Source organism: Mustela nivalis, assembly GCF_964662115.1.
Source record: "Mustela nivalis genome assembly, chromosome: 8".
Taxonomy (NCBI): Eukaryota; Metazoa; Chordata; class Mammalia; order Carnivora; family Mustelidae; genus Mustela; species Mustela nivalis.
Window position 1 is genome coordinate 76,387,480 of NC_139027.1, and position 21,970 is coordinate 76,409,449.

The 21,970-nt window shown below is 35.2% G+C and overlaps 1 protein-coding gene and 1 long non-coding RNA gene across 2 annotated transcripts in view; one reads left to right on the forward strand and one right to left on the reverse strand.

Moving 5' to 3' along the window:
• The window catches only part of CAMKMT (calmodulin-lysine N-methyltransferase), a 378,203-nt gene that overhangs the window by 83,394 nt on the left and 272,839 nt on the right, over positions 1–21,970 (forward strand). The window lies entirely within an intron of this gene.
• On the reverse strand, positions 5,947–11,185 carry LOC309872605. Its single transcript, XR_014316001.1, has 3 exons — positions 11,102–11,185; positions 10,098–10,213; positions 5,947–6,324 (listed from the first exon to the last, which is right to left on the reverse strand). It is a non-coding gene; the product is annotated as an uncharacterized lncRNA (long non-coding RNA).

Genomic DNA, 21,970 nt, shown 5'->3' on the forward strand with positions numbered 1-21,970 from the left:
CTGTCTTCAGCTCAGGTCATGGTCCCAGGGTTCTGGGATCGAGCCCTGCATCAGGCTATCTGCTTGTCGGGGAGCCTGCTTCCTTCCCCATATCTCTCTCTGCCTGCCTCTCTGCCTACTTGTGATCTTTGTCTGTGAAATAAATAAATAATAAAATCTTAAAAAAAAAAAAGCACATAAAGTTTAGCTATCTATAGCTAATGTTGGCTTTATTGAAGTTAAAAATATAGATAGCTAAACTTTATGTGCTTACTGTTACATTGGTCTCTGTTTTTTACGTTTACAAATTCATATTATCTTGATAGTAACTCTGTGAGGAAGGAACTTTTAAGCCCCATGAGGAAACTGAGGCATACACAGGCTTAATAATTTGTCCAAAGCCACTCAGCTAATAAATGGGGGAATGGGATTTGCATTTAGGCAATCTGGCTCCAAAGTTTGTCCTGGTAACCATTCATTGTACACTGTTTCAAATTAAAAATAACATGAGATTTGCGTCTTCCTACTATGAAATCCAGTTTTAGTAAAACATTATCCATCACAATCAGTTGATGACTTCCTTTTGAATTTAATTGGTCTGGTAATTTTGTTTGTCTTTAATTTGTAAACTTGTTTTGGTTGTGTAAGAGGTATAACGATGGGTTGCCTCAGTGGCTCAGTTGGTTAAGTGTCCGATTCTTGGTTTTGGCTCAGGTCATGATCTCAGGGTTGTGGGATTAAGCCGAGCATGGAGTCTTCTTGATTTTCTTCTATGTCCCTCTTCCTGCTCCTCTGATCCTCCTCCTACTTGCGTACTCCCTGTCTCTAAAATTAAGTAAGTAAGTAAGTAAGTAAGTAAGTAAATAAATAAATAAATAAATAAAATATTTTAAAAAATGCATAAGGAGGCTATACTTCTGTCTGCACATATATAATTAAATTTACAAAAATAATTTAGTGGGCAATTAGAGTAGTCTTCAAATCTTTTTAAGTTTCTTTTTTTTTCCTTTTTAAATAATATTATGTTTAAGAAACACTGTGACATAAAATCAGGCTTCTAATATGGTATAGAGATCCTTGAGGTATGCTCCTTACTTATGTCTTCTGTTTTTATTTCTTCCCATTTCCAACTTTATACTTCATACTTTATGCTTCTGGAGCACTAAATCCCACCCTAGTGATTTTTCTTGTCTCATGTGTTGTGCATACATAGAATTATTTATTTCCCACTCCGAAACCTCTTGTCTGACTTAGATCAGTAACTACCTCTTCTAGGAAGACTGAACAACATCCCCTCACTGCCTCCCTAAACTTGGTTGGTGCCCTTCTTTTTATAACCTCACAATGTTCTATACACTGTTCTATCATTTTACTCACCAGATTGTTTTAAAATTGTTATAGCTATTTCTCATTGGACTGATAACTGAAGCAAAGGGAGAGGTGCTGAATGGATACTTATAGTTAAAGGTATACTTTGTTGGCCCAGTTGGCCTCATTTCCTGAAGCTGCCATCTTTTTTTTTTTCCCTCCCAACTGCCTTTTGGAGTCCTAAATTGAAACCACCATCCGCTGTCATTAAAGCATCAAAAGCTCTCATGCTGGGGCACAGTTTACTGTAATACATTATTTCTTGCATGCCTAGATCTTTCTTGTCTTATCATGCCAATGACTTTATTCTGTAATTAATCCTCTCTGTCCCACATCCTTATTTCTCCTTCTCTATAGAATTATTCTCATCAGCAAACAAACAGGCCATAGTACATCTCTTGTTAAAAATAATTCCCTCTTGGGGCGCCTGGGTGGCTCAGTGGGTTAAGCTGCTGCCTTCGGATCAGGTCATGATCTCAGGGTGCTGGGATCGAGCCCTGCATCAGGCTCTCTGCTCAGCAGGGAGCCTGCTTCCTGTTCTCTCTCTGCCTGCCTCTCTGCCTGCTTGTGATCTCTCTCTGTCAAATAAATAAATAAAATCTAAAAAAAAAAAAAAAAAAAAAAGATAAATTCCCTCTTGGGGCGCCTGGATGGCTCAGTGGGTTAAAGCCTCTGCCTTCGGCTCAGGTCATAATCCCAGGGTCCTGGGATGGAGCCCAGCATGGGGCTCTCTGCTGAGCAGGGAGCCTGCTTCCTCCTCCCTCTCTGCCTGCCTCTCTGCCTATTTGTGATCTCTATCTGTCAAATAAATAAATAAAATCTTTAAAAAAAAAATAATTCCCTCTTTACCTGATTTCTATCCTAGTTACTGTTCTAGTCTCCTGCCACCCATCGTCTTTTTGGTTCCTTTTCACAGAAGAACTTCTTGGTAGAATAAGTTCTAATTGCTTCTCCTCCCTCCTGGTGCTGGATTCAAAAGGTATCAATATACTGGGAGTTGTCTAGAGATACCTGAAAACTTTTTTAAAAAAAATATTTTATTTATAAATAAATAAATATTTATAAATATATTTTCATTTATATTAATATAAATAAATAAATTTTTATTTATTTATTTATAGTCAGAATTCTCCATTCATCTTTTAGCCTACACTTGCTGTGTTTTCCAAATGGCCTATTTTATATTAGTGTTGCCACTTCCACATCATGAGATGGTTGAAAGTTAGCATTAACTTGAATAACTTGAATTCCACATCATGAGATGGATGAAAGTTAGCATTATACTTTGTCTTACCCGGCCAGCACCTCAGGGATTCACCTACTAGGTCATGTTCTCCCCTTTGAGATATTCCTTTGGTTCTACTTTGTTATCCCCCACTTATTTGTTCCCTGGTAGATATCCAAACACTTTTCTTGTCTTGTGTCTCTTTACATGTTTATTTTCAAGTCTCCTTTTCAATCTGAGGTTTCTGGATACTTGAGGTTCATGCCTTTTGATTTGACTTGCTGGAAAATAAGGGGTTTCTTTTTCTCTGTATTGAGTTTTCAGGATCAGACAGTTCTTTGGTCTTTAAATTATGACTAGTAATTTGCCTAAATCAGTGTTTTTGAGTTGATAAGATCCAGACTAAATAAGAATGATGTCACTGAGGTCTTCATCCTTGGCCTGTGTCACTGAACTTGCAAATAGAAAAAAGTCTTGAGAACTAAAAACTCTGGTTTTTCCAGGTTGTTCTATTGGAACAATTGGAACAATTGGAATTGTTCCAATTACCTAGCAAAAACATCAGCTGCCTAGCAAAAGCCTCAATGGCCCTAGCAGAGGGCAGAACAGAAGCCCAGTAGCATTGGTTATAATTCCCGTAGAGCTGCATGTTTATGTGTGTGTATATAAATGTATATATTTGTTACATGTATATATTTTATATATGCATAAAACTTCCTTGGGTGTCTCTATATAAAACAAATATATACATAACAAAACTATATATAACAAGTGCATATATAACCAATGTAGAAAGCATATACATATATAAATATATGTGTACTAAAGTTAAGTATTTTAATATAACATATTCATATTATTAATATATACATTATATGCTATTCATATATATGAATAGTTTATATCTGTTCACTTTTCTCTAATCTAGTGCCAAAGTTTTCATGATTATGGCACTCTTGGAGTCTATTCCTAGTACAAACTTGAAACCTATGATTTCTAGGCACTAAGTGTCATCTCTTGCCTATAAGCCCTGTTGTATTTCTCAGCACTCCTTGAACAGGTCACACTTTTTGACGACGACTTGTATTTTAATATGATACTACCTTTGCCTTGAAGATTCCCTTCTCAGTTTTCTGACAGATGTTTACTACTCCTTCTAGATATGGTTAGTTGAAATGCTGCCTGCTTGTTAAAGCCTTTCCAAATTCCTTTGGGCCAGTGGTTCCTTCCCTTGTGCTTCCATAGTACTATTTTATCCTTCTATTATAGTATTTGGCACATATTGTAATTAACATTGTCTATGTGTGTCATCTCTCTTTCTGGTAAGCTGCTGGAGCAGGGGGTGTTTTTATATCCTTAACATCTAGCATAGACCCAGACTTATAATAGGTGCTCAATAAATGTTAGCCTGAATGAAAGAGGAGATGAATGAATAAATACCATGTCAGGTCTGAGACATGCTTGAGTTCCTCCAACTACCTTTTCTTTTGTGCTGCTTTTCTTTATCTTCTTCCCTGCCACGTGTTCTTCTGTCCTACCTGGTAGATTTTAGAGCTTAGGAAATACGTGTTTGAAGATTTAAAATATAGTGCCTTGAATTCCTTAGAGGAAAAGTCTATGAATAAATAATTAGACTCATTTCACATCAAAATCTAAAGTGTGAAAAAATGTTCGCTATCATTTGGTGCTTTATTCACTTGTATGGTAATCTAATGGCATATCCATTGTTATCACAGAACTATACTGAAATATTTTACTCGTGGGGCTTTTCATCTGACAAAAGGAAGCTTTTCGAAAATGAAAAAGCATAGTTCCTGTCCCTGGTATGCCAAGGGGCAATTTATTAGTTTTGTAACGCATGGGTTAATATTACCATGTTTTATATTGAACAATTCTTGAAAAAATTACTATTAATATCACTGCCGCACATATGTATATAACTCTTGTCATCTTTGGGGTATGTAAATCAGGAATGTTGCTGAAGAACTACTTAGCATTTTCTTGGGGGTGAAGTGCTTAGTTTTGGAATTTAATTGTAGGTTTTACATTTAAGCTGTTCAGTATTACTCGTATAAAGGTTCTATAAATTTCTTGCTTTGTAGTTTAACAGGTTTAGTCACCACAGTTGAAAGGCATCATCCTCATAATGAAGCCAGAAAAGAATAAAGGTTGATCATGCAGGGCTGGCTGGCTGTGACATTGAACAATAGAGCTTGACTTCTTCATGTCTGTTAAATGAGACTATGGGGTGTGCTTATCTTGCTGCAATGATATTGAATTGTAACAAGAAAATGTTATGTTGTGCAGCTCTGCAAAGGGGGTGTGCATCTATTCTCACTTCATATGTATGGGGAAAAAAGCTTTAAAACACAGCCGAAGCAGTCTCGTGAGCTTAAAGTCTAATGGCACAGACTGGCTGTAATACTGAAACAAAAAATAAAGAAAGAGAAAAGTGACAAGGCTTTTAAGTATCCTCCAAAGTTTTGTCTGATACAGTCTTTCTTTAAAGGTCTAAAGGCAGCTCAGGAAGGGTATGCTAGAAAAATTCAATTTTGAAGTGGTATTTGAAGAAGATAAATGATATGGCATCAGGGAAAAAGTAAGAGAGCATTATGTTGCTCAGATGACAAATTTATTCTAAGATTTTCTGCATTTATAGTTGGTAAGTTCAACTCCAAGTCACTAAACATTAGTGAAATACGGTCTACGTTCCCAACACCGTGATGGATACCATAGGAGGTTTTGAAACAAGGTGTAATTCAATCCTGCCCTGATGAATTTAGTATCTTTTTTGAGGAGACAAAAATTAACTCCATGAAATAACTTCTTAGAATTGTTGGATATATGAATGACTGTATTGCAAGCTGTCAAGATCATTTAAAATTTTGATTCTCTTAGTGTATGTATCATTCCCAGATGTGTCACATGAGCATTTGGTACGCATCCCTTTTATGTCTTAAGTCACTGCTTAAAAATCTTGAAAACTCAAGGGCAATGTTAGGGGCAAGAAAGAGCATTCTGACACTTCCCACACTTGTGCTTAGCACGATTTTGGTCTATACTTGAATAGTGCATCTCTTCTAAATATGTATAAACTACTTAGTTAATAATCAGTTACAAAATTTTATCATGGACTTTAAGCTATTGTTCAGGTTTGTTTTTTGCTTTTTTTTTTTTTTTTTTAAGATTTATTATTTCTTTATTTGACAGAAAGAGAGATACAGAAAGAGAGCGAACACAAGCAGGGGGAGTGGGAGAGGGAGAAGCAGGCTCCCCGCTGCGCAGAGAGCCCGACTCGGGGCTCAATCCCAGGACCCTGGGATCATGACCTGAGCTGAAGGCACACGCTTAATGACTGAGCCGCCCAGGTGCCCTTGTTCAGGTTTTTTATGTGTACTTATTTATCTTTTCCAGAAAATCATAATAGCATTTCCATCCTCCTGTTTTCTTCTTTTAGTCATTTGTCATGATTCCTCAGTGTGATTACTGATAGCGGATTATAGATAACAAGTTTTAAATTTAGTTAGCTATGGTGAAATGTAGATTGCTTTTGCTGGAGATTTAGACCCTCTTAAAGCAGCTACTAGATCTTCTATTGTTTCGTTACTTGAAGAAGAATATTCTTCTATGTTTTCTTCTTTATGTTGTTTTTTTCTCTTCCTTTCTGAAGATTGTTTTTTTTCCTGGAGAGGACTGAATTGAAGGAGAAGGTGAGCAGCTGCGTTCCTTTTTCCATTTCCGTTCCTTTTTTCCTTTAAAACAGAACCAAGACTCAGATTTTTTTTTTTTAAAAAAGGACAAAAAAGTACGCAATGAAAGTACTACCTCAACTCCCTTGGGTCATTAGCCTTGTGACATGTTCTGGCCATTGAGAGTTAAGGGGAGTTGTGCACATAGTTAGCTGATGCTGCCTAACAAATACCCCAAAACTTAGTGGCTTAAAACAACAATAGACATTTATTATCTCACAAATTTTGAGGGTCATTAACTCAAGAGCTGAACTGTGTGATTCAGGCAATCTCATGGGATTGAAGTCAAGATGTCAGGTGGGCCTGGAGTTACCTTTGATTTGACTTAGAGGATCTCTGAACCACTATGTTTTCTGTCTCATAATAATAAAACAGTAAAAACAGCAGCAACAACAATAGCAATATCTGCTCCAGGGTGATAAAGCTAAAACATGTGGAGCATTATTGTAGGTCAGATGCTACTATGAACTTAAAGATGTTGATTAGAATTAAGCCTATGTTAATTGTCCCATTCACTGATTTCTCTGCCTTTTGAAGTGTTAGGGTACCTCGAATCCTCTCTCATTCCTAGAACTTGTGTGCTTTTGTACAACTTTTGTAATCTCTCTAAGAAAGACATCCTTGCCCTCCATCTGACCACACAGCCTTTCCATACTCACTATCTGACTTAAAACAAACAAATGAAAATAGTACAGGATAATACAAAAGTAGAAGCTAAACTGATGATTATCCAATGTAAAATCTTCCAAAAACTACGTATGCTGGGTTGAGAGAAATCAGGAATGACTAGAGTCAGGGAGGGCACATGGTTGTGTGAAGAGTAGATTGCTTGAACCATGACTAATCCTGAAGCAAGAGATACCTGAATGATGACAAAGAGACTTTATAAAGAAAGAATTGATAATAGACTGTTATTATACATAACTTTGAGGCAAGAATTCATTTCTGAACTTTTGAATATGAGCTTAATATGCATATATTTCTTTTTCTTTAAGCAGAATTTCTCTATTATACAAGTCGCTAGACATGTAAGTGTATCAGGAGGCTGCTAAGCATGGCAGGTAACTAGCATGATGGTTATGGGCTAGGGTTGGGGTTGGTGTGGGACATCGGCAAGTGGGCATGATGAGGCACATAAGGCATTAAGTAAGTAGCTTGTTTCTGAATGGATCCTGTTCTTTGCCTGAACCAAGAACAAAGGTAGTAGAAAAAGCCTGAAACAGTTTATTTGGGGTCTTAATCTCATGGGAGGTACTCTTTACTGGACGAGAAGGGGTCTTGGTAATGTGATGCATCAATAAATGGGTCTTTATGTTTGGTTTGGGAATATTTGGAGAAAGTAAAATTTCTTAGTTTTTAGTAAAAGTTCTTAGTTCAAAAAAAGTTGCATGATCTGTATCCAGTGAACAAGTATTTATTGAATGTCAATTATGTCAGGTTCAGTGGTGTTGACTATTTGTTCTCAGTGTCTCCTGGATTTTTTCTTTTCCTTATATCCTCATTTACTTTGACAACCTAAGTTCAGACCCAGGGGCCTCCTTCCACCTCTGTTTTCCACCTCTTGTGTACCCTGTATGCTTTTGGTCCAGATCAAGGTCTTTTTTCAGTCAGTCTTTGCCCTAATGCTTATCGTTGGCCATTCCTCATTGTAAGTTAAGGAATTATGGCCTCACCGGTCTCTTTACTTTCACTGTCATGCATATTGATCATTCCCATATCTGGACCTTTGCTTATTCCCTTTCCACTTTAGCATTTATGAAGGCAGTCTATACTTGGTTACCCAAGTGTTCTGTGTTTAATATAACCATATTTCTGATAAGTGAACAAAATTTTTATATAGCAAACCATTTATGATGACAATAAATAATTTTAACTTATCTCCACTTGAAGTTCTATTTTTATTTAGTGGATATATGACTCATCTAAATATTACTTTTTACAGAAACGTAGAACCTCAGAATTGGAAAAACCTTGGAGCTTAGAGTATACCCTTCCTCTCAAATTTTCAGATAAAGAAATGGAGATTCAGAGTGGTTAAGAGATTTGGCTTAAGGCATTTGAATAATATGTAGTAGGATTAAAACCCACATTTTATAGGTAGTGTAGTAGGATTAAAACCCACATTTTATAACTCATCATCGAGATGATTTTTCACTAGGATAATTGATTCCTCTTATTCTCCTCCGGTTTTATGTATGTCTTTAATAAAACCTCTAGAGGTAAGGGCTTTATTTTCTCTCTCCCCCCGACCTGTGTCCATCACGTTAGTACTGTGCAGTGGTTTTGGATGAGTAAACTTGGAGGAGATTTACTTATCATGTAGATGCATGTGAATGTATCAGTCATAATGAGACATGTATTGCTGCAGTAACAAACAGCATGAGCCCTGAGTTTAGTGGCTTGCAACACCAAAGTTTTTTGTGTGTTGCATGTTTATCTTGGGTTTATTGTGGCTCTGGTCCATGATATCTTCAATCTGGGACCCAGGATGATGAAGCAAATTCCAGAACAATTGCATGAGTTGGAAAAGAAACATACTGAACAATGTGCTGGGCCTCAAACACTTGCTTTCACATGTTACTGGCCAGAGCAATTTATATGGCCACACTTATTGTTAATAAGGTGGAAAAGTATCCTCCTTTACCAGGTAAGGACAGCAGATGTTTTTTGAAAAATAATAACCCCCTAAATTTTCCTGTAACCCTAGATACAGAGTGTTCCCACTATCATCATGGGTCCTGCATGGCCACTTTCTTTCTTTATTCATGTTTGTTTGTTTTATTGTGTCCTTATAAAACACATACTGTTGATCAAGTTGTTTATTTTGAATTTATATAATGGGTATTTTGCTGGAGGTTGTATTCTGTATCTTAGTTATTTTCATTCAATGTTATACTACAGGATTTATCAACATTTCTGCCTATTCATCCAATTTGTTGCGTCTGGTAAATACATGGTAATACGTGATACCACGCTTTGCCTCTCCACTCCCCTAGATGGCCTGCAGTTCTCTATCACAGTCAGTAATGCTGTGTGAGAATCTCTTTGGGCTGTAGACCCGGGAGTAAGATTGCTGGGTCATGGGGTATCATGCATATATATAATTTAAGTACTTAAATGTTGCTCTTTGAAAATTTCCACTAACTTTTCAGAACGATTAATTCTTGGTGTTATTAAAGTTTAGTAATTTTATGGTTTATTTCTTATAAGTCAATGTTACTAATTCTGTAAGTCAAGTTCACCCAACTGAGAATGTGCAAATAGCTAATATGACATGTAATTCACATCTGTAAGGTGATTTTTCACTAATGATTATCTATATGCATATGTTATAAACCATCGTTCTTACCCATTATTTTGTATTGCGGTAAGACCCAATCGTAAATGGCTAAACAAAATGAGGTGTGAATATTCAATGAAATATTTTTCAACAACAAAATGATAGGGATGAGCCTTGAAAACGTTTTGCTGAGAGTAAGAAGTCAGTCACAAAAACCCACATATTACATGATGCCATTTATATCAACTGTCCAGAACAGGTAAATCTATAGAGACAGAAAGTAGATTAGTAGTTGCCTGTGGCAGGGATGAGGGAGTGAGTGCTAAACAATACAGGATTTCTTTTTGGAGTCATGAAAATGTTCTAAAATTGATTGTGGTAGCAGTCACACAATTCTGTAAATACATGATAAACCCGTCACTTGTACACTTTAAAGGGGTGGACTTTTATGGCATGTAAATTATATCTAAATAAAGTTGCTATAAAAAGGCCAAACCCCTCAATTGGATCATTTTCCAAGAAGCAGGTCGGAAGTGAGCTCAAGGCTGACCCCTTAGTTTCCTTCTTCCTTTGTGGAAAGAATAAGGGAACATTTTCTCCTCTTGTGGAAACCTGAAGGGAAAGAATCAAGACAGTTTTGTCCCTGAGCTCTATCCTCAAGTATTTAAAAATAAACCTACACATGTTATTTAATTAGCAGTCTCTATGTTGATAGAGCTCTCGGGCTGGGATCTTTTAACCGTTTACAGTTATGCACAGGGCATTTTTACTTGTATTACCCACCACTAGTTCCCTTCTTAAATATCTCATTTTGGCTGTGCCCTCAGTTTTTGTATGTCGATATCTAGAAAGCTTGGAGGTTTTTTTCATTTACTTTTTTCTCGTTTTAGATCCAGTCTTTTATCATGTCTTATCATCTTAAAGTTATTTTTCAAATGTGTCTCCTTTTATTCATTGGACTTTACCCTGCCCAAAAGGAGAATATTTTCAAAATTTTAGAAAAGATAGGATTGGCAGATTTGTGCTAATTATAATTGTTTAAAAATAGCAAGGAAATTTCTTCTTTTGAAAGTATTAGCAAATGTTTCACTTACCAGTTTTGTGAATAAAACTGGAAAATTCAATTTTGATTTTTATTTTGTTTTGCATAAGGCATCTCATAATCACCATAACATTTGTGTTTGCCAAATCAGCTAAATCAGTGGTAGTTTTTAAGTAAAGTAACAAAATCCATGATAACCAAGGGGTGCTCAAGTGACTTGAATGCTTCAGCCTGAGACAGGTCAGCTTTTGGGGTCAAGTTGCGAAGAGAAAGCCATCACACACACTTCATCAACACTGTGGAATGAGAGACCAGTGCATTTACTGAGCAGTGGGTTTCTAGTGAGCATATAAACTAATTGGTGGATGAACATGCCCCAGGAGCAATGATTTTAAGGTCATAGCAGGCTCAGTGAGTAATGCTGACTTATCCTGTGTCTCACTGATAGCTGATCTTACCAATGAGCAGTTGAGAAGCATTGAAGCCTGAACTCTCTTCCATGTGCCTTGAATGGCATGTCAGCGGTCACTGTGTTTGACATCCTTTATATTTGTCCAGTCAGCTCTAAATCTTTAGGTTGGGCTTCAGAGTACTCAGGAAAGAAAAGAGAAGCAATTATTTTCAGTCATTGAGTTTTGAAGATCTTAGCGTTAATTATGCCAAACATTGTCGATTCATCAACAAATAAAAACGTTAAAAGGCTGTATGAAGCATTCCAAACTTGCTTAAACATAGTTTGTGGTGATTAAGAATATCTTGTATACACTAACATTTTTAGATCCACTTTTACCCATGCATGTTCATGTATAGTTTCAAGGCCAAATAAAAATCACTTTCAACTTTGGAGAAAAAAATATCGAAAAGCTTATTCACTTCTAATTAGTGTATACTTTTTTATCTTTTGCAAAAAGGGGAAATAAATAGTGCAATTCACTCTTTCTTTGTGGACCCCAGAATAATTTGGGGTATGAAAAATATTTCAATAAAACAGAAAGTGTTCTAGTTTTAGTAATACTTGTTAAAATTATTTAAATAATAGTGGCCTTTGAGATTTAGGAATTTTTCTTCCACGTAAGTCTTTAATGTATAAAAGATTATTTGAGCATTAAAAATGTGCTTTACCTATTGTTTTTTCAATCCCTATGCTCTCTGACCTGGTGAAGTTTTGCAGGAAGTGCCCAATCAAAGGATTGGAGGAAGCAGTACTGAACTTTCTTTGCAAATGTTCCTCTGAGAAAATGAAAGTTAGAAGCTAAGCTGTTATTCTTGTTTGTGACTCCAATTTTAAAACTTCGTTCTTACATAAATAAAGTGAAAAGCAGAGGAATATTAACTCTCCAAATCTGCTAGAATTTTATATGTTAATAAAAAAAATAATTTTATTGTAGTAGAAGAAACAATTTGGTTCCTAGAGAGAGTACCATGGGTGGTATTCTTTTGCTGAAGCAGAGATTTGAAGTAGAAGAGTTGTTTTTCATAACACAAATATTATGCAGACATAATGTTAAATTAGAATAGTTTTAGTTTCTCATATACTAATGATGAGAAAAATTAACCTAATTCTTGGTTTGTAATTAAAAAAAAAAAAAACTAGAATGATGTTTTTGTTTCTTGGTCTATATTCTTTCCAAATGATGAAGTGTGTTCCAATACTACAGTCATATTTCCCTTCAAATCAAGATATAATAATCAGAATTTAATGTAGAATTAATTTAGATTTATTTGCCTTTTATTAAGACCAAGGGATATCATAGTTTTTAAAAATGGAGACGACCATTTATGAGAATCTGACTGCAAACAAAAGTAGTAACTATTAACTTCATAGGTTCATTATTCAGTAAAGCATTACACTCTTTTTGCTATCCTTTATTTAATTTATTCTTCTGAAACATGTTTATCTTTGACTAAAAATTTCTCTGTCAGATTGGTCTGTAATAATTCAAAGATAGTAAAATGTTAATGGTAGCTTCTAGGTGTGTGGGTATATGGGTCTTCTCTGTAAAATTCTTTCATATTTCCTATATATTCAAAATTTTTCATACTAATGTTTTGGAAAGAGGATTTCTATTTTGACTGCATGTCATAGCCAAATGGCCACAATAATTTACTTCATTTTTGAAAAAAAAAAAAAATTTTAATTTTCTCTTATTTAAACAAAGCGACACGGATACAATATAGTTTATGTATTGGCATTAACACCTACTTAACCAGTTGGCAAAACACAAAACTGATTCTTAATTATAAATCTGTTCACTACACCCCATTTATATTTGGTTGGTGGTTGAAAAATTTAGGCATTTTTAGCTGAAATAGGGCTAAATTACGTTAAAAATTGATTTTTTAGCTGAAATCCTCTTCCATGTTGTTAAAGGGGCCAAGATGGAATGAAGTGTTTGGAGAGTTTTAGGAATAAAATATAGATGTATCTGAGGATCAAAGTTAGTTTAAAATAGAATAAATTTTCTTATTTTCAGTGTATCTTGGAGTGTGAAGAGCATCAATATATCATGTTTCTTAGGCTTCTAAGTAGGCATAGTTCTGATTATCTCAGATTTTATTTTATTTTTATTTATTTATTTATTTTTAAAAGATTTTATTTATTTATTTGACAGAGAGAAATCACAAGTAGTCGGAGAGGCAGGCAGAGAGAGAGAGAGGGAAGCAGGCTAGGCTCCCTGTTGAGCAGAGAGCCCGACGCGGGACTCGATCCCAGGACCCCGAGATCATGACCTGAGCCGAAGGCAGCGGCCTAACCCACTGAGCCACACAGGCGCCCCTGATTATCTCAGATTTTAGACAGAATATTTTGTCCTCAAAGTAAATAAATACAATAACTGCATATTTGGGGTGTTTTTCTTAGTGTTTTTATTCAACTGTTAGCCTCACATGCACCTGGTGTATTGGTGACTCACAGAAGCAACATTGAAATATAATGTGTGTATGCTTACCCCCTTTTTCTTCAACACATTTAACAACAACAAAGAAACATTGTTATTCTTGCCACGAAATATTCTCTTGGGCAGATTTGGCTTACAGAGTTTTCATCTTGCTGAAATACTGAAGTTTATTTTATCTTCACCAACCGTGGAGTCTATGGGTGTGCAAATCATTATAGCTTTGAAATAAGGGGGGTAGGAATCTGGAAGTGATTTTTTAAAAAGTAAGATTTATTTTTCAATGTCGTGACTACTAGGATCTCTCCTCACATGATGCTCCCAGTAGCTACTGTGTATTAATGAAAATAAAGACTTGTGAAGATTAAAAAAAAAAATTATTAACCTGGTCCTTGCATTCATTACGTGTATTTACAAGTCATTTGTGACCAGTTTAGTTGCCATCTATTTGATATCCCGTAGCTGTTTTTGCATGCCTTTGGGGTTATGCTATCATGCTGTGGAAGAATGATCCAGCTGTGGATTTTATGTGCTTTTTTCGAGTTGTTCGCAATACCCCATACTCAATTATATGGTGAATTATTATGCATTAACTAGTTAAAAAGATTTCTAATTGATTCACTAGGCTGAAATATCAAACACTATCTGCTGTAGGAGTGATGCTTCCAGTTAACAACCTATCATGTATTCATGGAGACGACAATGCTTGCTCACATGTTGGCGACATTATCTCATTTGGTGTGCCCGGTGTTGTAATTCAATCATCTATTATTAAAAATAGATAAGACGACAGGGAGCAAAAGCACACATAAACCTGTAAACACACGTATGTGCGTGTTCACTTACACTCATGTATTCCATGAGTTGTTTTTTTTTTTTTTTTGTCTTACCTCCTATGAATGCTTGCACTAGCAAGTCATAAATGGAAAATATGTATTAGCTTTAAGGTAAGATAAAATAGATTTTGAGTTAGTTCAAGTGAACCATCTCATTTAAAATTAGCCCAGGGGTCTTGTAAAGAATGCAAGTAATCTAAACATAATAATGCACATTGCCCAATTGCTTCTGTGTATGATACAGGTTCAGTGCTGTAGTGCTTTGACAGCCCATTACTGAATGTAATGAACAGCTATTTTTAAACAGAAGAAATTCAAGTTGACAGCTTGGCAATGAAATTCAGCTAGTGGGATAATTTTTGTCATCTTTAGTACAGAGAATGGATTCAGGTTAGTTTAAGGAAATTTGTATCATGTAGTTTATAGAGCACACATTTTTATTAAAAGTAAATTTATTGTCCATTTTGGGGGACAGATGTCACTGTTAGAGTATGGAATTAGCTTTTAATGCATAGTTTAATGAATTACTTAGATATCATCTCTAGGACCTAGGTTTTAAATCAAATTTCCTCTTTTTTTTTCCCCCTCTGCCATGGGTGATATATTCAGTCTAGTAAAATGACTTTAAGAATGACCATAAAATGTGTTTTTCAGTGCTGCTTTTTAGTCTTTCAGAGTTTCAAAGAAGTAGCCTTTTAGAAATAGGAGAGTCTTTGGAAATGAGCGTAAAGCTTGAGGCAGTGTTTTCTTAATGGAAATAAGAATTAGAATAGTATGGAAGGAAAGATGGAAAATAATATGCCTGACTGCATATTTTGGAGAAATTCTTTTAAGGGGATGGTAACGTCTGACTTTCACAATTCTTAGAAAAGATGGAGAAGTTTGTTCTGCAATTCTTAAATAAAATGGGTATATTTAAAAACTCCTAGAAACAATTGGGTAAATCACAGTAAATGACTTCATTTTTTTCCTGTTTTCAGCAAAAATTGAGAAATTTAATTGTTTTTTACATGCAACTAGCTATTAGAGCTTTTACAGTAGAAACTTAGGTTCAACATTGATGATTTGTGTTAAATGTAGTCTGAATAAAGTAGCAATACATTATTCGATGAAATTGGGTGAGTTAAGTAAGTACATTGAATATTTCACCTAATATCCAATCACATTCCAACCAATAAAAGAACCTGTAAGTCTACCCTTCCAAATACACTGCCAGGAACCTCCATTCATGGGTCTTCATTGCCTTTCCATGCTTCCAGAGTATCTCCTTTGGGTCCTCAAAAGCCTAGTGACTGAGTGCTAGCCTTGCTTAGGGACTAAACCTTAAATTAGGAAAATAAAGCACATGAGCTTTAATAGCCAGTAGACTTTTTTGTTCCTGATCTATTTCTGTATCTTACTTACCTCTCAAAAGGCATGATGTCCCCAAGCACAATGTAGCAAGGAATCTGTGTACAAGTCAAGCATTTTTGGAGAGGCTTTCCTGTTAGGTCACTACTGTGCTCTCATTTAGAATTGTATTATATCAGTGAATCAAAGGAATTTCCTGACATGAAAGAATTGGTGCACCTCAATAAACATTTTATTTAAACTTCAAGAGGATATTCTTCGTCTAACAGGATCTAGTTTACTTCTAGCAACATTGCCATCAATTTGTAGCCTGAACTTTAAGCTTTTGATTTTGTTGTGAAGTGACTCTCTTGAAATCTTGGTTTACTTGTGGATAGTGGTCCTTGTATGACGCAGAAGGTCATTATCACATTAGCTCTGCTTCTGTATGGCAACCTGGGGTGCTACCCCCTCCCCCCAATTACCTGAAGGGTGTTTTTATTTTTGTGACTGAGGAATAATTTGAGAAGGCACCCACAGGTACCCAGGTGCTGAATTAATTAGGTAATGTCACATTTGGTGATACTGTTCTTGGGGAGGAAATCAGTAAAATGAAAGCAGGGCTGGTGATGCCAAAACCAAATCTAGAAATAAGACTTCTAGAAGGAGGCTTAGCTCTAAAGACGGGCAGGATAAAGGAAGTCACCATGGTTCTAGTAAATGCTTTCTGTATTATCTGGCTTAATCCTTTCTGTCTACTCTCCCTTTAAACTGTACTTTGAAGTCTAAGCAGTGCAGGAAAAGGTGAAGAAATTGTGTTGCCATGATACACTATGGAGGACTTGAGGAAAACATGATATGGCAGTGGTTTGCAAGATACTGAGAAGGTTTCCAACCCAATTATCATCTACTGCAGCTGGAAGAATTTAATGGGATATGGTCCAAAGAAACACACCCGTTGAAAAGTTCTTAAAGTAAACTCTAGTGTCTTGAGAGTGACTATTGTGTGATGGTTAAGAAATGCTCTATCTGGAGCCTGATTGCCTGGGTTTCAGCCTCGTCATTTATTAGCTGTAGAACTTTGACTAAGTTATTTAACTTCTTTGTGCCACAGTTCCCTTATCTGTAAAATAACAAAGACCGTGCCCACCTTCCAGGGTTAATATAAAGATCAAATGAGTGTAACATTTAAAGTTCTTAGAACAATGCTTGGCGTTTAGAAAGAGATTTATACAACTAATCTCTTATTTTTGTTGTTTCTAAATTCATTTTGTATTCCTACTTACATTGTTATAATTAAAAAAAAATTCAGAATCCATTATAGCTGGAAAGCTCCTTGTTAAAGACCTGGCTCCTTAACTGAAAGTTTATAGTTATCAATCCTGACTTTGAAAAAAGAAAGTCAAAGTGAGAACTCGGTTTAATTTGATTGACATTTATCAATTGTAAGTATTAAGTAGCATGGGGTGGGATTTATAAAATGTTGAAATCATGGCTTCTACCCTTTATGGTAAACTCCATGACAGTAGGGGACTTGCTGTATGCTGCCTGTCTTTGTAACCTAAATTGTGCTTTGTATAATTCAAATATTTGTTCAATGAATTCAGATCAACATGAATTCTAATACATTGCTAGTAGATAGTAGACTCTTGAAATATGCAACTTGAACAAAAAGATATTTATGTCTCTGTGCTGTGTGTGTGTAAAAATAAGTGTTCAGCGTTTTCACTAGTGATGGAGGACTTATAACAGAAGAATTAGATTATATATGATTGGATACATCCTGACTGTAGGGGTGGGAAACATTCTAGTCCTTTATTAGAGAAATAACAGAATCTATGTAGTTGAAAAGAAAGGTTATTAGTGGATATTTAACACTTTATTTGCTGTAGAAGAATGTTTAGGTCTTTCTTGATCATCTTAGATCTCTTACCCTCTAATTCTCAAATTTATTACAGAAATTTGTACATTCCTATGAAGGAAGATCTTAGAATGAAAACATTTGTCTATAGCCAGTTTTCCTTTTCTACATGTCCTCTCTCTTTTGGAGGAAAGGAACTAGGGGAAACTTAAAGAAATCACCACCAATAACTCTCCTCTTTTTTTGCTTTACCTGTAAATATGGTTAGGAAGATGGGGCTCATAAGAAAAAATATTTTAGCTGAGGCACCTTGCCTATCCTGGCCTCATGATCTTTACTATAATTGAAGCAGAAATCCTCACGCTTAAATGTTTTTCTTCTTTGGAAGATCAGTAATCAGTTATTCTTTCCCGAGTATAGCAGTAAGACAAACAGTGGGGCAAGAATATCACTGAATTTTAAGTGACAGATAAACAAATTGAAAATTCACCACCAACTTTTTGAATTTGAGTTATACTAACTCGCTATGGGATCTGGGCTGGTCACTTCACCTTTGTAGTCCTTAGATTACTTCTAAATTAAAAAAAAAAAAAAAAGAAAGAAAGAAAGGTTTGGAAACTGTACCCTTTTCAGATTCCCTCAGAATTATAGCTGTAAGCACTATATAAATTCATAAAAAATAGTTTTGAAGACCAGCTTTAGAATTTCAATAGTTATTGTATATTCAAAACAGCTACCAAAGCACTTTATTTTCATTTTAAAGATTTACAATTAAAGTGATTTTATGTATACCTCAAATGCCTGATTATATACAAACCCATTACAGGGTTTACCACACATTAAATCCCTTCTTATTATGGGGTTTTGTGCACATTAAATGCCTAGTTGTTATAGATTGTTGTTTTTCTTGTTACCGTTAAATGTAACATTTCCCTAGGTGATGAAATGTATTATTACTGGGAACATTTATTTTAGTGTGTGTTCTGTATTTTAAAAAAAGAAAGGTATTTAAGCAGCAAAGACATAGCTGTTATGAAATTTATTTTTTATAAATAGCTTTCAGCAGAAATCAGAGCAGTGCTTTAAAATTACAGTTAAAAAAATCATTTAATCATTACACTCCTTGTTGGCTAATAGGGTGCTAAGTGACTTTTTTCCCCCTGCAATGGGCTATTCTTGATATGCTCACTAAGTGGACCTGAGAGTACTAGTATATTTTATGTTAGCAAGCCTTGATAGCAAAGTGCTGAAAGTTCAGGGGGCATTTGTCTCCTTTCTCACAAATTCATTTAAGTACCAGTCTTGCTGGAGCTTTAACTGGGGCAGACAACCATACAAATGACTTGAGATAAAATGAAAATAATGGACTGAGCTGGGTTCTGGGGGTGGTAGTTATGCTGAACACACATCAATAAGCTTCGAGTGTGATTCTATGCTAATGCAAGCCTGATGGATCAGCTTTCCCTTTTAGCCTGGAGGACCATTAAGCTCTGGAAGCTGGGTCAAACTGATAGAGTCTGCAAATATAGCCCATCGGTTAGCTGCAGTAGTTAACTGACTGTGATTCCTAATGTGTGAAACTAACATTGCTTAAAAACCCTCTATGATCAGGACATAGATCAGGAAGAAGATAATAGATTCTGTTTTAATTTGCATAATCAAAGCTTCTCATTTTTCCACCTATAGATAACATAACAGGGGGAAAAAAACAGCTGTGACTACTTCCATTATGTTGTTAATCTTCAATCACAGCAAATAATTTCCATAAAAATGTAAATAACTTGTTTCAAAAGAAAAGGGTATAATTGAAAGATTTTATGTGTTATTTCTTTGGAATTAAACTGTAGGCACAGTTATGCAGGTTAGGTAATGAGGATCTTGGGGCTATGAAATGTGAAAAAGTTTTTAAAAAAATTGTCTTTAGTGATTTGATTCAAACACTAAAACTTTGCTGCTTGTGGTAAGTCAGATTTCTTTTAATATGTGAGCTTGAAATGAATGTAAATTAATGCTATGACCAAAACGACAGGGAACTTGATCATTTTATTTTCTCTCAAAGAAGAGAAAATGAACTAATTTGTTTCATAGCAAAAATTAAAATGAGCAACACCAAAAAGGAAAGAATCAAGACATACTGTTTATTTTTATGGAACAGAAATGCTAAGAAGACTCTTATATTTTCAAGAGCATATTCAACTCACATATGCCATTCTTTATTCCTTTTACCCCTCCCTATTTGTATTAGGATATACTACAACTATGGTGAACAATCTTGTTTTTAACTAATGATTATTTTAGTATATAATATTTAAAGTTCCCTACATTTTATGAGGATTTGGACTTTGCAAACTTGTCAAAAACATTTACTTCAAATCCAATTGAGTTCACAGTTTTGTGTTATGGGAACTTTCTTTGTTCACTCATTTTAAAAAACGTTGATCCCATTTATTTCAGGTATTGTCTTGAGCACTGGCAGTATAGTATTCTTGGAACTTACTTTTCTTTTCTTTTTTTAAATGGGAAATACAATAAGCAAACAAAGACATGATTTCAGAGAATGATCGGTTGTTAAGGAGAGCTTTTTCCATCTGGGAGTATGTTTCTGACAAACAGACCCCTTTATCAAATATGATATTATTTTTTCAATCCCCAGTTTCCAGACCATCTCAAAAAATTTTGAATACAAAGAAAATAAGGATATTTTTGTTAAAGAAAAATTAAGTGCTTTTGTGCTCCTTGTTGTAATCCGGGTCGGTACCTCTATGAAAAACCCAATAAAATCCTATATGTTTGAATTTTTTCCTTAGTCTTTAATGTGTGTGACAGCTCTCTTCTAAGCACTTTACTTCTTGATTAACTTACTTAAAAACTCTGAGAAGAGGTATTATTATTCCCAGCTGAGGAAACTGAGGCAAAAGAATGTTAAGTAACTTGCCCGAAGTTGTATAGCTAGTAAATGGGTGAAGAGGGATTACTACCTAACAGCTTGGCTTCAGAGTCGGTGTTCTTAATCACTATTACTCTGTGGCAACCAGAAGAAATTTATTTAGCTGAAAAATGTGTTATTGTATTAAAATGCAAATTCTAGGGGCGCCTGGGTGGCTCAGTGGGTTAAAGCGTCTGCCTTCGGCTCAGGTCATGATCCCAGGGTCCTTGGATCGAGCCCCGCATCGGGCTCTCTGCTCGGCAGGGAGCCTGTTTCCTCCTCTCTTTCTTCCTGCCTCTCTGCCTACTTGTGATCTCTGTCTGTCAAATAAATAAATAAAATCTTTAAAAAAAGTAAATAAAAAGCAAATTCTAGGAGGGCAGGGAATGTCACTGTCTTGCTTGTCACTATCCTTGTACTTAGCACTGAATATCCCCTATAGAGGGTGCCCAATAAATGTTTTTTCAATGAATAAATGTAAATGAGTATTAAGTTTATACCCAAAGTAATATTCTTTATCAAGTCTTTTAATAATTAATTTTTCTACTTCTGTCTTGTTGGTGCTTTAGGTATATGCCTTGGGTGTACAATCCAGCACTATTTAGAATGGCAACATGACTTCTTATTATAAATGATGAGGTAAAGGTAGAGCCAGAATCCCTTGACCTTTTTTGGTTTCATACCCTGTCTATGCTAGGTATGTGGAATTTCTCTATCACATCAGAATGAGTTCATGCTGTATCCTTGCACAATAGTTCCTACACTTGTGTTCTGAAAGGGTTAATTCATTTCTAAAATATAAGCAGTTTCTTCTGGAAGTGAATTTACTAATAGGTAGAGCATAATATGACCTCCCAATGTTTTGAGTAAAATGGAATAGAAGAATGGAATGCATACCTTCACTTTCAATTTATTTCCTTTCTCCATGTGTCTTTGGAGAAGACAGTAATATTTTTTAAGCATCAAACTGATATTAAATGATTGAGTGAATGGAGGGTATTATTTTATGGTTTCTTTTAGAAGATAAAAATAAAACATTCTAAAAATATAATACACATACACACTCATTTGAATTTTGAACAATACAAAAGAGGTTAAATAAGAAAGTAAAAATCATATTCTCATGACAAATTAATTCATATTCCCATCATTTAAACCTATTAATTCTCTATTAACATTTTGATTATTATCCTTCCAGAGAGCTATGTATGTTTAGGTACTTATATACTACTTTAAATAAATGAATTTATATTTTGCATGTTGGGTAACTTGCATTTTTCCCCCACTTACTAGTTTTAGACTTTTTTTGGTAACAAACATCATATGAATATCATTAATACAATTTTCTTTTAAGATTTTATTTATATATTTGACAGAGATCACAAGTAGGCAGAGAAGCAGGCAGAGAGAGGAGAAAGCAGGCTCCCTGCTGAGAAGAAAGCCCGATGTGGGGCTCGATCCTAGGACCCTGGGATCATGAC